Raw genomic sequence first — 15,879 nt, forward strand, 5'->3', positions numbered from 1 at the left:
TGAAGCAGTATATACCTGTAGGTGTCAGAATGTGTACAATTATTGTTATTATTATTATCATTAATAATAATAATAATAATAATGATAATAATAATAATAATGTTAGCGGTGAAAATAATAAAGGTAGTAGTAACCTTGACTTCAATGTATGCATAAATAATAATTTAGACGCTGGTTCAGTGGAAACAACACATATTTTTGATCATTTAGGTGAAAGTAATTCCAACGGTAAAATTAGTAGTACCTTTAAGATAACATCTAGTACTAATAATATTGATTACAATACTGCTAATAATCCAGTTTTAACACTTAATTCTGAGGGCAGATTTAGGATTAATTACATTAACCATAAGAGCTACATATGAGTGAATAAATGCCTTTGTAATTTTAGAAACAAACTTATGTATCCTCTAGAAAATAAATGTTTAAGAACAAATCTAGTATATTAATGTATGGCAATTGCATGGGATTGTATGTATTATTACATAGGTTCTTCTGTTACAATTTGGAAATCTAGATTACATGATTCTTCTTCTTCATTCAAGTTTAAGAGAAAATGTAATTCTACAAATCTTAGTAAATCAATTTGGGATTTGAAGGACAGGAACATTAACTACAATAACACTTCACTGTATAATACATGTAATTTTAAATGTGATCTTCACTTTGAGGAAATGTATTATATAATTACTTAAAAATTAAAATTATTAAATTCTACAACCAATCTTGCATTGAAATGTCATAAATACAGAAAAACATTTAAATATTTCAATAATAAATAACTCCTTCATTATAACTGCTTTTCTTATTATTTAATAAGCATAATTTTTAAAGTTTAAAAAGAAAAATTTATTCCTAGTATACATTAAAAGCCAAATAACTAACAGTACTGTTGTAACATTTCTATGTTTATTTTTCATTCTTTCATTGATGTCATTGTAAGTTTGAATACTAAACTGAATTTTCTTAACCAATAATTTTTCTTCTTAATGCTTTTTTGCCTGTGTTTATGTATTATAACCATTATATCAGCTTGCTTTGAATTCAAGTTGTTATGGGTTACTTTGGTCACATTGTATTCACATGAAGTTCAGATATATTGAATTTTACAATCAATACAATATGGATTGATTTCTATTTCGTACTTTTTTCTAAATCTAAAAATGCTTTCACAATAGAAACGATTGTTGATCCTATATGATGTAATCCTCAAAGAAAGATGTGATATTCTCCATTTTTGTATATTTTTGTGTATATATATATATATATCTATATATATATAGTTCATCCAAACATGAAAACACAAAGAGAAAACACAACGTGAGGACATGGAACAAGTATAGTGTTATTGGACGCTAAGGAAAGAAGGAAAGAAGGAGGGTTTAACGTTTCAAGTGGAGCTCTTCGTCAGAAACATAGGAAAAGGAAGATCCAAAGAGGGGAAGACGGAGGAAAAAAAAATCGCCAACGGTACACACGAGGTCACATTAATCCAAACAAGAAAGCACAAAAAAACACAACAACGCGAGGACGTGGAACAAATATAGTATTATTGGACGCTCAGGAAAGAAGGAGGGTTTAACGTTTCGAGCAGAGCTCTTCGACGGAAACATAGGAGAAGGAAAGATCCAGAGAAGGGAAGACAGAGGGAAAAAAATCGCCAACGGTACACACAAGGTCACACACACCGTACACATACACATGATTGCTTCCATATATTTTTTCTTAACCAATTTCACTTACAAAGTAATGATCAACCTGAAGCTACCATAGCAATTATTTGCCCAATGTGTCATCCCTAAGTGGCATCAATTTTAATTTGAGTTACTGTTCCCCCACATATGTTGCTTGCATTGTCACTTATGAACTCACATCTCTTCTGTGCCATTCCTTCCTCTATTTTTTGTCATGGATTTTATAGCTGAGTGTTCTTTCTCTTCACCAATCACTTTACAGAGTCGAGTTCACCTTTGTTGCAACTCTCTGAGTGTTACTACCTATCTGATTGCCAGCCTGGACTATGTATGCTAAATGATGATGATGATGGCAATAATAATGAATAAGAGAATCGGCTCAGTTGTCAAGGTTGGGTAATGGAGGTGGTGGGGTTGAAAATACTGGCCAGAAAGTGGTCACATGTATTTTAGCCACATAGCTATGAAAGCATTTAAAACAGGAGTTCTCAACTATTTTTTTGCCCATGGACTCCTTTGATTACCATTTTATTCAGGCAGACCCCACTAAGCCAGTTGATGCTTAAAAATTCCCATTTTGCTTTTCACACATTCACTTTACTCTTTTACTTTAGTCGAGTAAATCGACCCCAGGACTTATTCTTTGTAAGCCCAGTACTTATTCTATCGGTCTCTTTTGCCGAACCGCTAAGTGACGGGGACGTAAACACACCAGCATCGGTTGTCAAGCAATGCTAGGGGGACAAACACAGACACACAAACACATATACACACATATATATATGTACATATATACGACAGGCTTCTTTCAGTTTCCGTCTACCAAATCCACTCACAAGGCATTGGTCAGCCCGGGGCTATAACAGAAGACACTTGCCCAAGATGTCACGCAGTGGGACTGAACCCGGAACCATGTGGTTGGTTAGCAAGCTACTTACCACACAGCCACTCCTGCGCCTATGTATAGGTTTGCAATAGAATTCTCTGTGAGAACATGTTTCACTGGCCAAAAACATGTTGAAATATGCAAAACATGAGAGAAAGAAGCTTGTTGTTTCTTGCAACAAATACACCAAAAACAAAATTTTTTCATGGACACATAAAATAATACCGGAGATGTTCAATTTACTATTTTGCTTGCTTGGACCCCAAAAAATCTTATATGGGATCATCATGGTTCATATGGCCCCTGGTTGAGAACCACTGGTTTAGAGTGTAGCTTATAATCATTTAAGTGAAACTTATTTTATAAGTTCAACTCATAACCATTTATGTACAACCTATGAGCATTTAAATGGAGAAAAGCTGCAAACAATATAAAATATGTGAATTAATTCTACTTATGAAAACACGTCTAACTTTGCCCCAAATCATTTTAGAGCAAAACTAAATATAAAGTATCTTCTACTTCTTTTAACCAGTTATTCATCTAAATTCAAGAATGGTTCCTACTTATCCATGCTGAATAAAATATATACAAAGAAATATTTATAACACTTTGTTAGTCTACACCATATCATATATCCATCGTTCCTAATATATACTCCCCTTTTTATACATCTAACCCTAGCCACATGCATTTGGTCAGGAAGGTGTAGTGGATATTCAGGCCGCTGCTAAAACCAAAGTTTTCTTACTCTATGAAGTACACAGAAGAAATGTGATATTGCACAGAGGTGAGATAAGCCATGGGAGTAGAATATCAGTTGGAGGAAAATAAGCCAAGCAAAATATGTTGGAGGTTTGTTAACATCATCATCATCATCATCATTTAACGTCTGTGTTCCATGATGCAAAAGCTGGCCAGGACGAAGCCTGCACCAGACTTCTGTGACTGTTTTGGCAGGATTTTTACAGCTGGATGCCCTTCCTAACACCAACCATTCAGCAGAGTGGACTTTATGCTTTTTATGTTAACAATATGGAAATTAAAATACAAGCAAGAGGAGTGAGCATTAAACATGAACCAAATAGTGTAGGAGTTACAGTTGTACTGGTATGGACATGGGATAAAAATACCCCATGGTAAGGTATTAATGGAAATTATCCCTATCAGAGGAAGGCCAAGCAAAATTTGAAAAGAAGTGGGCCTTGTACAAAATTATAAATGAGTTAAGTGGCAATGGAAGACATATCCAACCCATTTCAACAAGGAAAACTCTTGATGGTGATTATAAAGCAGTATGTGTATGTATGGTTTGATAAAATTTGTCAAAGATATGTTATCAAAACCCAGAAGAGAGAAACACTTGCAGGCTCATACACACATATACAATTGCTAAGATCTATCTTAGAATTCTGATAAATGAAGTGTTCGTAAATTCTAATAAGAAAATCATCACCTCGTTAATTATTAAGCTATTATAGACTTCTTAATATAAATATTTCATTTAATTTTTTTCATCTATTATGATCTTATCCAAATTAAAAGAGAAAAAGGAAATGCCGCTCTTCTTCAAGGACAAATACATGTAAACAAAGGAGGTGTTATTTACTGATAACCTTTCTAAGTCAAGAAAATAATATATTACACTATAACCTAAGACCTCAAAGAGTGTTTATATTTCTGGAACAATTTAATGGATAGTTAATAAACGGTTTATTTGGTTAAATTTTTTAAAATTGTGATTTAACATGTAGCTATAGAGATGTGTCAGAGGTACTGATGAAGAGAGATGTGGACTGTGATTAGAACTGGATATCAGTCATGAAGTCCTGCATTTGATCCAGTGCATAGCACAATGGGCAAGGGTTTTCTGAGAGAACTTTGGAAAAAACTATCATCATGAAGACCATAGATAATACTAAAGCAGCCTAAAAATTCTGGTAGAAGCAATGGACAGAAACTTGCAATGGCTTCCAGAAACAATACCTATTTCTTTATTACCCACAAGGGGCTAAACACAGAGGGGACAAACAAGGACAGACATAGGTATTAAGTCGATTACATCGACCCCAGTGCGTAACTGGTACTTAATTTATCGACCCCGAAAGGATGAAAGGCAAAGTCGACCTCGGTGGAATTTGAACTCACAACGTAACGCAGACGAAATACCGCTAAGCATTTTGCCCGGCGTGCTAACGTTTCTGCCAGCTTGCCGCCAGAAACAGTACCTGCAGTCGTTGATGACATTGCTGTGTTGGACAACGAAGAAGGAATGCAAAACACTTGGAGAAGTTTATAAAGAGAATCTTATGATGAGAGTTTAGCTATTGAAAAGATGCAGGATTCTGCACAGAAACACATCCAAAAGGAGCCTGAAAAACTAGTTATTGATACACTAGAATACTTGAAAGAACTGTCATGAATTTCTCAAGAATGGGTGCAGCAACAGTCCAGTTTACTAAGAATGAGCCTGACTAGTAGAGCAGTAGCAAAGTATGGAAATGTGTTTTGATCATATCCTGCTACCTTGAACTGTTTCACAAGAGAAAACTCAAGAATATGCAAACAATATTTAATGTATGTTTAGAAAAAGCAACCAATATACAAGAAAAAACTAGAATCTGCACCATCTTTCGACACTTAATTCACAAACATACAAATACATTATATATATATATATATATATATATATATATACACGCCATGTTGGATCGTTAGCCCTACACGCAATTTTTTTCTCTCCTTGTTTCTTTTCTGTGTATGTTTCTGTTGAAGAGCGTAGGCTCGAAACGTAAAAGACTTGTTCTATTTCTATTCCTGAGCGCCATACTAATACATTATTTGTTTGTACTCCACCTGCCTTCGCCTTTTGTTTATTTTCGTAAATATATATATATTCTGTGGTGCAGTGGTTATAACATCTGCTTAACACTCAGAAGGTTATGAGTTTGAAACTTGCTGGAACCTAAAGTTATCTTTAGATGCAGGCATGGCTGTGTGGTAAGAAGCTTGCTTCCCAACCACATGATTCTGGGTTCAGTCCCACTGCGTGGCACCTTGGGCAAAAAGTCTTCTGCTGTAGCCTAAGGCTGACCAAAGCCTGTTGTATGTGTGTGTGTGTGTGTGTGTGTGTGTGTGTATGTGTGCTTTGTGTCTGTATTTGTACCCCACCACTTTGGTCAGATGGGCTATAGCAGAAGACCCTTGCTCACAGGGCCATGCTGTGGGACTGAACCCAAAACCATATGGTTGGGAAGCAAACTTTCAACTACACATCCATGCCTGCACGACACAGCTGTACACAGACACTCACGCACGCATCTTTATATATATAAAAGTGAGAACGTGTGTCTGTCTGTCTGTGTGTTTCCCTAAAACTTGAGAACTACACAACCAATTTCATTCAAATTTTACACATGCCTTACATAGGGTCCGGGGAGTGTCATCGGCAAAAAAAATGTTCAACTTCTTGCCTAGGGCGAGCCCACAGCAATATCATATCTTCTCCACTATGATTCTCTAAAACTTGAGAACTACACTACCAATTCCATTCAAATTTTACACATGCCTTACTTAGGGTCCATGTAGTTTTATGGGCAAAAAAAACGTTCAACTTCTTGCCTAGAGCGAGCCCATAGCAATATCATATCCTCTCCGCTATTTAAGTATTACGTGTTAAAAGTGAAACAAAAAAGTTTCTCTATTTTATGTCAGATACTTTCACTTTAACAATAAAAATAATAATAACAATTGAATTATATGTAGTAAGTAATAATTAAAATCAAACTAAAGTATAATATAATCGTAACATAACAAAAGTAAAAATAGCAATTGGTATAAAATTGCATCAATGATTTGAATTTGAATAAGTGGTTTCACATGAATGGGAATAAATTAAAAATAAAATTAGCGTGCAAAAATGGAATAGTCCAGATGGATAATGAAAAATTAAATTAAAGAAAAGACTATTGTCTATAAAGTATACAATGTAGAGAAAAAAGACTTGAACACATGGAGGAAAGCACCTTCGAAAAGTGTCTTGGTGCGACTATGAAAGGTATCTAATCAGAGGCGGTAAATTCGCCACAATAGAAGCAAGGTTCGAGTCAATGGAGCGTGCAAGGGAGTACTCGACTCAAACTTGCAAAGTGGAAATATTTTATTTTTACCTTTATATCTAGGACGTAGGACGTCCCGGAAAAAATTTTTAAATGCCCCCCCCCCCCCCGAAGTGGAGGTAGGATGTGTCATAATTACTAAATAGCAATTGAGACCAACTCCCAAAAGGAAGGAGAGATAATCTCAAAAATCAAGAATTCCCAGCAGCAGATTTCAATTTTCTTAGGTTCAGTTGAGCTGATGGCTATCTCCAACCAGGAACTACATAACTAAACAAGAGAGATATGAAAGGTCTCATTGTCTTTATCATCCAACCAGAAGAAACCACATACTTGATTTAGTTTTTATTCATAATGTTCAACCATTTTTGTCCACAACATGATACAGGATATTCTCAACTCTCATGGGATATGCTAATAGCATTGGCTATTTGATTTATAGTCAATCGCCTGCCATCCATCACCATGTGGTGAACACGATAAATGACTTCCTTGGTGGTGGCAGTTGCAGGACATCCAGACATTAGGTTATCTCATCTTCAACACTCTCCCTTCCATTCCTAAATTCAGCTTCCCACTTTTGTACTGTTAACAAAGCTGGAGCATCATCTCCTAATGTAGCAACCCTGTCAACATGAACGCCCTTGGGGGCTACACCAGTTTTCTGCAGGTACTTGATAGCACACTGATGCCAAATTTTTGTCCATTTTCAAGAGAGAAGTTGCTATTAGTTAACTTTTGAAGACTTCTTTGAACAGTGAGATGTCAGTTTTGCTGGAAAGAAACAATGCAGTTATTAATAAGAAGAGTTGAACTTAAAGCATGCAAGATTTCATAGCTTGTCCTGCCGGGTCTTCCCACGCACAGCATACTTCCAAAGGTCTCGGTCTCTGGTCATTTCCTCGGTGAGACCTAAAGTTCGAAGGTCGTTCTTCACCACCTCGTCCTGGATTTGCAAATTCCTTTCCAATAGTCCATAGAGGTCCTCTTTCTCTTGTATTTTTCTTACCAAATTCGTGTCCAAAAGGCAGCTGATTTCTACTCCAGACTATTCTGGCCACTGCATCATGCTTCATGGGAAGATAATATCTGGGAGACATTCTCTTGCAGTTGGCAATAGTGTGGTTGATGCCTTCAGTCTTGCTCTTGCAAAGCCTGAGTGTGTGTGTGTGTGACGCGCACATATACTTTACAAGCCATATTGCCAGGCAGGAAGCTCAGAGTACATATGACCGCATCTTGACACTAATGTTATTTTTTTGAAGTTCAATTTATTATATCATGATGCAGGGTAAAGGAGATAGTACATATAGAAGGTTAGACCAAATTCTAGGTCTCTAAGCACCTAGGTTTATGGCCTACATTTTCTTAAAGCTGTAAGTTGATTTCAGTCAACTTTTCGTCTTGACGCTTATTTCTGTAACTATTTTTCATGTAACGAGATCTTATTTAATCAACAGTTCTTTAAATGACCTCGTTATTCTTAAAGAATATTTATGCGAAAATAGATGGAACCAAAAAAATTTCCATTAGAAATTCGGAAATAAAATACATTTCGATAAAAAAGAAGACAAAATATGTTGGTTGAAATGTAGAAATAATATCAATCAATAATCCATCGAAAAGATGCTGTGGAGATTATCTGAATTCGTTAATAGACAAGATTAATCTACTTCTGTCAACAATGAGAAAAATTAAGAATGATTTTCATTTCTACTTTTTTAATGCTAAATAGAGAGAAAAGGCCAAAGTACAAGTTCTTATTGCAGTAATTAATATACAAAGTGATGCTGCATTGATAAACAAGGCTAATAAACTATTAACCTTTTGGATTACTAAGCATTCGATCGGGGTTACTTCTGATATAAAATACTAAATCTACTATTTAAAGCCCCACCTCTCTCTCCCTCTTCACTTCTCCTGTCTGTTCCCTGTGTGTGTATGTTCATGTGTCTATGTATATATGGTGCACTGCTGATAGTGATAGTAATTAACTACCGGCTATTGCTTTTTATGTATCACTTAAATTTTGATGTGGGATGGAAAGGAGTTTTTACTTATACCTACATCTCTTGTGAAGATTTAATGAAATATGCAAGATTATCTGAATTTTATGGATGGTTGATAAAACGAACTGCTTAATATACGGCGCACTGTTTCGACAGACGAATTAGATTTAATGAAATGCATGATATATATATGCTAAACACAAAACAGCATTCACGTTTTCACTGTTGGGAGGTTGACAAAAATGAACTAAAATAAAATAAATCAATATCAGAAGAGAATGTAAATAAATCAAAGTGTACTGTAGTGTCTAGCTGCATCACAAATAGCTCTTTTATAATCTATATAAAGAATGAACGACGACAATCCTAGTTCATTCTTCTTATCTTCCTTCTATTTTTCTCTCCTTCCAAAGTCGCAAAACATTAAGATAAACAATCAAGAAGCCTTCCTACTTTCTAAGTACACTTGGAGAGGAAAACGCAATTTAAGATGATGTTTGTTTCGTTGGAAACTTTCTTTGTTCGAAGTAGGCCTAATTCTTATTCACCCAGACAAATAGAGAAGTAAACAGAGAAACCGAGCTGGTTGAAGTACTTTCAATAGACGAGCTGAGAGATCTTACATTATCTCTCTTTTGTATTGTAACTACCCATTCGCTTTGTTTGTTTTTGTGGTATTTTTTTAATTAACACGTGTGGTCAGTGCTTGAATCAAAGCAATCGGGGTAGCTAGAAGCAATGTTTAATAACATATGAGAGAATTTAACGAAATCCTAACTTCCTCAAACATTACTCATTAAGTTGATTTCTCAAGCTGCTAAAATCTTTTCTTCACAATTCTAAGTTACTGGGTACTTGTCTATTGTCGTGGTCCCGGTTTCGCACACGCGAATTCGCGTGTGCGAAAGCGGGACCACGACAATAGACAAGTACCGATATATTTATATATATACTAGCAGTATCGCCCGGCGTTGCTCGGGTTTGTAAGGGAAATAACTATATAAGCATTTTTAGAGAGTTACTTCCCTTATAAATTCGGGCTTTCTTAGCCATTTCTGTTTTGGCGACTTCAAGCCATGAAGTCGTTGTTCTAAAAGAACGCTGGTTTCCTTCACAACGCATTACGACGTTGATTTCTTTACACTCCCTTCCCCACAGCTTCACGAGGGACGGAAGGGGGAGAAGCAAACAGGTGCACGATGCATTTTATGCATTAAAATGGAATAAAAAATGATGTTAAATTATTTTTAAAATCGTAGACTCATCGTTGACGCGCGCTAATAGTCAGACGGGCTCGATATGAATCACGACTATAAGATACCCGAATTTGGTTAAACTGCACCGCAAAATGTGGGAGGAGTTAGGAATCTAAATCGAAGGGGACAGACACTCACACAACTAGAGTTTTATATATATATATATATATATATATACACACACACACACACACACACACATATATATATATATATATATATATATACATACATATATATATATATATACACACACATATATATATATACACACACACATATATATGTATAGGCGCAGGAGTGGTTGTGTGGTAAGTAGCTTGCTAACCAACCTCATGGTTCCGGGTTCAGTCCCACTGCGTGGCATCTTGGGCAGGTGTCTTCTGCTATAGCCCCGGGCCGACCAATGTCTTGTGAGTGGATTTGGTAGACGGAAACTGAAAGAAGCCTGTCGTATATATGTATATATATATATGTATGTGTGTTTGTGTGTCTGTGTTTGTCCCTCTAGCATTGCTTGACAACCGATGCTGGTGTGTTTACGTCCCCGTCACTTAGCGGTTCGGCAAAAAGAGACTGATAGAATAAGTACTGGGCTTACAAAGAATAAGTCCCGGGGTCGATTTGCTTGACTAAAGGCGGTGCTCCAGCATGGCCACAGTCAAATGACTGAAACAATAAAGGAGTATTGAAGTAAAGGAGCATGCTAATAATAATAAAATTATAATCTAAGCAGTTTTTTTATAAGTGAATATACCAGTATAGTTTTATATAAGCTAAGTATGTATTTATAGAGATACTAAAATTAGATTAATTTCCTAAATAAATAAAGGCTAATTCTAAAATAATTAAGAAATAAAATAAAATAACAAAGTAAGGTAGAACACCATAGAAAAGGAAATAAAATAGCTTAATTACTAATACTATGGTAAAGTATATGTAGCTTATTAGCACCAATAGAGAAGACTTTAGGAAAAGTATAATAATCAAAATATATTAGACTAAAAATTATATATTTACTTATTTAGCTAATATCAATAAAAGACTGATGTCTGGTATCAGGTGAAGGAATATTTAAGTTATGGAACAATCCTATTTTACACTAATGTCTTTTTAAAAACTAAGGGTTATATTATAGGTTTCAGAAGTTATTATTGTTACTCCCTACATGATATTTATAGTTTCTTAGTGGTACTTGTTTAGAAGGGTTATTTATATAAAGGCCCTTATAAACACTAATATCAGGAGGGTAGAGCCATTTAAGAAAGAGATAAATCAAGTAATTTCTAAAGATCATTTCAAACAATATTGTCTTATTGTATAAAGTTAGAATTTAGGGTAATCAAGAAGAATGAAATTTTAACGAAAGGATGAAACTTCTTTGAATATTTTGAGTAAATACCAAATTTTTATCACAATAGAGGGAGGAAGAGAAAATTGCAAAGAAATGGTTTAATATTTATTTATTTATTACTTATCTAAATATTAACTTATTATATGGTTTCTATGGAGATTGATCAAATTGGATTTAACCGGTATTTAATAAGGGAGCATCTGAGGTATTTAATAAAGGAGCATCAAAGGCGGCGAGCTAGCAGAATCGTTAGCACATCGGGCGAAATGCTTGGTGGTATTTTGGCTGCCGTTACGTTGTGAGTTCAAATTCCGCCGAGGTCGACTTTGCCTTTCATCCTTTCGGGGTCAATAAATTAAGTACCAGTTAAGCACTGGGGTCGATATAATCGACTTAATACCTATGTCTGTCCATGTTTGTCTCCTCTATGTTTAGCCCCTCGCTATTTCCTCTCTTCCCAGCACTTTTTCACTCACTCTGTTTCCTACCTTCCCATCACTTCGGCATTCTTTTATGTATCTGTCTGCATTCATAGAGAGACAAAAACCCACTTTGACTAGTCCACTCTCGTTCTTTAATGTATCTGTCTTCCTCAACTCACTCTCGCTATTTCCTCTCTTCCCAACACATTTTCACTCACTCTGTTTCCTACCTTCCCATCACTTCGGCATTCTTTTATGTATCTGTCTGCATTCATAGAGAGAATTATCATCGCCACCAACCACACACACACGAGCATGAGAACAAATATTATGAATCAGATATTTCTTGCGTTCATTTATATGTGTGTGTGTGTGTGTGTTCTATATATAAATATGTATATATAATGTATATATACAAAGTGTAGATATCTTTATTTATGTATATTAAACTTTTTAATACTTTTTCATAGTTATATATATTTTTAAACAAATTATAAATAATTTAAATTTTTCAATTTTATATTTTATATATTTTTTATATTATATTTTTATTTTTATGTTTTTGTTTTTCGTTTTTCACTGTTTGATTTGCCTATTAGTGGTTTTATCTCTAATTTAATTTATACATATATATATATAATTTGTATACATTTGTATATATAATGTGTGCACACACACACACACACACACACTCATATATATATATAATGTGTGCATTATGTGGTCGGTCGGTTCAGCTGAAAATATGCACACCTATGTTAAAAGTGCTGGCAAGTTTGCATGACAACTATTTTTTTCCTCAAATAAAAGGCGTCACCTCTAGGACAAAATTCCTCATCTTATAAAATGTGGCCCCAGTAGACCTGAATGAAATCGGGTTATATTAACCAAAATGTGAAAAGGGGTCTAAATGGGGCTGGAAGGGGATTAAAATTTAAAGGAGCGAGTGTTTAGGAATTCTGTTACATCAAGCTAAAAAATTTGCGTCAGCCTTTTAATCGTCAATGTGTTGCCGTCCATGATGAAGAAGTTTTGAATGCTTGCCATGGTGAGTCTACTGTTGTGAGAAAGAATCACTTCAAAACTTGGTGTTTACGAATTTTCTTTTACATCAAGTTCAAAATTTTACGCCAGCCGTTAAACTGTCAATACGTTGCTGTCCGTCGTTAAGAAATGCCAGCCATGGTGACTCTACTATCCTCAGATTCTATCCCTTCAAACTTTGGTTTCCAATATTTTATTATTTTTATTTAGCTCGCAAGTTCGTCTGTCCCTTTTAAATGTTAGCGTTTTGCAGTCTGCCTTGAAGCAGACCTTTCCGTTGCCACTGCCTGATATTTATGATTGATCTTTCTAAATATTTTATTTCTCAACTTACTCAAGATCTTTTGTTGTTTATAAATGGGAGAGAGATAGATAAAGATAGAGAGTAAGAGAAAGCGAGGGAGAGTCCGAGAGAAAAGAAAAGTAAGAGAGTGGGGAAAGTGAGAGAGAAAGGAGAGAGAAACAAAGAGGGAGAATCATCATCATCATCATCATCGTTTAACGTCTGTTTTCCGTGCTAGCACGGGTTGGACAGTTTGACCGGGGTCTGGGAAGCCAGGAGGCTGCACCAGGCTCCAGTCTGATCTGGCAGGTGTTGACCTTCTCAACCACTCTGTGAGTGTAGTGGGTGACCTTCCTGCCACTGGCACAGGTGCCAGGGGAGCTTGCAGCTGCCACGATCGGTTGGTGCTTTTTACGTGCCACCGGCACAGAAGCCAGTCAAGGCGGCACTGCAATCGGCCACGTTCGGATGGTGCTTTTTACGTGCTGAAAGGAAGCAACAGAAAGTAACAACCACACTCTTACCCGCGCGTAGAGCGGGTCACCTTCAGCTAGTCTCTATATATAAAACTGAAATGCGTTTGGACCGTTTGGATCGCTTTCAAGGCCACTACATCCCGTCAGATTGACTCCCTATCTAGAAATCCCTATCTTAAAAGGTGTCGATGCTAGGGCCAAAAATCCACTTTGACAAGTCAATTCTAAGATTATTCTATATACCAATGTAAAACTTGCAGTACCAATGTCTATTTCTACATTGGCGCATCCTCTTCCCAGTTATTTAAGACAATTTCCAATCATTATTCTTCATTTAGGGATAGCAGTAAACGTTATAGCACAGGGCTAAGTAAATTGGTTTGGTATCTTAAAGTCAACAATAAGGATTTTAAGTTAGATTGGTTCATCCTGTCCATCACTTTCCCTTATGACAAGGGCAAAGGATTTTGTAACATTTGCAACTCTGAACTCTTCCATATTCTCTTCTCTAGTAATCACCTTGTTAACACACTTATAGAGCAATCTTATAAATGTAAGCACTGGCAGAAGCATACCTTTAACTCATAGAAGTGATTTTTACCAGTCTGTATAGTTTGAACATTTAGTTCACCTTGCACTTTACTTCAATAGGGAAATCTACTTCCAAGTTTTTGAACATTTTTTCAACCAATATATCCCTCTTTATTTGTTCTCTACTTATTATTTCTTTATCCCTTCTCTTCCTATGGTCTGTCTTTGATGTTGGATCTACTAACGGTTTTTTAAAAGATACTTAATAGCATTCTGTTTATCATTTATGCAGTCATGAAAATTGTTATAATGTCTTGTTGTTGAGATAGGTTCTCTTTCTTTCCTGATGAGAAGATTAAATTATTTTACACCGTTTCTTCCTTTGGGATAAAACCAATGTTGTCTTCGAAACATGTCGAAAGTAAAAGAATTTGAATGACACCTGCGTTCAACTCAATTTATTTACTTATACTATACAAATTACTGCACAGTAACCCGCAGTTTCTACCTTTGAATAGGTCACTACATCCTTGTTACTTGCGTGAATTTTGCTACCTTGGTAACTGTTTATTGAATTTTCCATGTTAACAGTAAACAAAGGATAATTCATTCATCCATTTAAATATATACATCATATATATTAAATATATACATCATATATATATAAATATATACATCATATATATATAAATATATATATATCATATAATATACATTATATATATATAAATATAGACATTATATATATATATAAATATAGACATTATATATATATATAAATATATACATATATATATAAATATATACATTATCATATATATATATATATATATATATACATAATAATATATATATATATAAATATATACATTATATATATAAATATATACATTATATATTATTATATATACATATATATTATATATACATTATATATATATAATATATATATATATATACATATATAAATAAATATATACATTATATATATACATATAAATAAATATATACATTACATATTTATATAAATAAATATATACATTATATATATATATATATATAAGTATCCACATATATACATTATATTGGAAAATTGGGAGAATGGCTTCATGACTTTCTGAAGGATAGAAGTCAGGTGGTAGTAGCCAAGTGGGCCACCTCCAATAAACAGTAAATAGTGAGCGGTGTTCCGCAAGGCACTGTTTTCGGACCACTACTGTTCATAATGGCCCTCTCAGACATGCCCTCAGCCACGCAGAGTGCCACGATCACAAGTTATGCAGATGATACAAAAGTTTCACAAGGTAATACAGAACTCTGAACACACTATGCACCTGCAATGTGAGCTGGACAAAATATACAAGTGGGCTGAAAAAATAGCATGCAGTTCAATGCTGAAAAGTTTCAAGCTTTATGCTATCAGCATGCAAAACTAAATGCAATACCCATAAATACACTGGACCTGGAGGGATTGCAATCCCAGAGGCACTATCAGTGCGAGACCTGGGTATCTGCATGAGTGATGATGCAAACTTTCATCTGCATGTTGCTAATTGGCAATGAAATGTAGGCGGCTGACTGGATGGATTCTTAGAGCTTTAGAACAAGAGACCAGGAAACCATGATGGTCCTCTGGAGGACACTAGTCCTAAGCCACTTTGACTATTGCTCTCAGCTATGATCACCAATCAGTGTCAAGTTAATCACAGAACTTGAGGCGATCCAACGAAGCTACATGAAGAAGATAGCCTCTGTGCAGCATATAAGCTATTGGGAAAGTCTCAAGAGGTTAAGACTATTCCTTAG

At 35.1% G+C, this 15,879-nt stretch overlaps 1 protein-coding gene across 1 annotated transcript in view; it reads right to left on the reverse strand.

Moving 5' to 3' along the window:
• LOC115209625 (sphingomyelin phosphodiesterase) overlaps window positions 1-15,879 on the reverse strand; it is a 92,661-nt gene that overhangs the window by 72,266 nt on the left and 4,516 nt on the right. The gene's annotated exons all lie outside the window — the stretch shown is intronic.

The sequence above is a fragment of the Octopus sinensis genome, linkage group LG3, assembly GCF_006345805.1.
Source record: "Octopus sinensis linkage group LG3, ASM634580v1, whole genome shotgun sequence".
NCBI lineage: Eukaryota > Metazoa > Mollusca > Cephalopoda > Octopoda > Octopodidae > Octopus > Octopus sinensis.